Below are 1,227 nucleotides of genomic sequence, written 5' to 3' on the forward strand. Positions count from 1 at the left end.
AGCCAAAACATTATTATAGCCTTATCCACAATAGTTTTCTACCCAAGTTTGCATGCACACACCCCACCCAGACACACATGGCTTGAAGTTCCCACAATCAGCACTGCATCTAATCTAGGTAGGCTCTATCACCAATTACCTTTGGGAACCTGGGCAAGTTATCTACCAATCTGTGCCCTATTTCCTTATCTGTAAAATAGGGATAATTATCTGATAGGGTTGTTGTGATGAGTAAATGAGCTATTACATTAAAATGTGTGTAGAACAGCCCTGGCCTGTGTGGCTCAGTTAGTTGGGTATTGTCCTGTGCACCAAAGGGTTGCCAGTTCAATCCAGGTCAGGCCACACGCCCCAGTTGCAGATTCCTGGTAGGGATCCTGCAGGAGGCAGCCAATTGATGGTTCCTTCTCACATTGATGTTTCTCTCTCTCTCTCTCTCTCTACCCCTTCCTCTCTGAAATATACAAACATTTAGGACCAGCCTGGCTGGTATGGCTGTGGTTGAGCTGGACCTATGAACCAGGTCACCCTTGGATTACAGTCAGGGCTCATGCCCCGGTTGTGAGCTTGATCCCCATTGGGGGTCATGCAGAAGCAGCCCATCCGTGATTCTCTGACCTATGATTCTCTCTCATCATTGATATTTCTCTCCCTTCCTCTCTCTGAAATAAATAAAAACGTATTTTTAAAAAGTTAGGAACAAATGTTTGCTATTATCAATCCTAGGAAATCATCTATGCAGCAGTCCTGAAAATTGTGTTCAATTAAGGGTTAAGCTTTTTTCCCCAATGCCTATGAAATGTATTCACATATCAAAGGAGCATTTTTAAGAAAAATAAAAACTGCCCTGGCTTTTGACTACCAGTTGGGTACTTGCTGCCATTGGTGCAGTGCCTGAAAACATGATCCAATTTTCATTTAGCTATTTCTGCGGGGCCTCGAAAGGCTAAAATATTGCCAACATTGGGACCTATAGTTTAATGTACTTTAACAATCCTCCCCCAAGAAATGTAAATATTTCAAAGTGCCGGTTTGAAAAACCGACTCCACGGATCTCACACAAAATGAAAATACACAACCCGCAGGCTTCTGCGATGTTGTTTATTTTTTATTTTTTATTATTAGTTAAGGTATTACAAATGTGTCCTCATCCCACCCATTAACCCCCAACCTCCCTCCACCCCCACCCCGCACACTCATGCTCCCATCCCCCTGTTGTCCATGTAC

Source organism: Myotis davidii, unplaced genomic scaffold, assembly GCF_000327345.1.
Source record: "Myotis davidii unplaced genomic scaffold, ASM32734v1 scaffold118, whole genome shotgun sequence".
NCBI lineage: Eukaryota > Metazoa > Chordata > Mammalia > Chiroptera > Vespertilionidae > Myotis > Myotis davidii.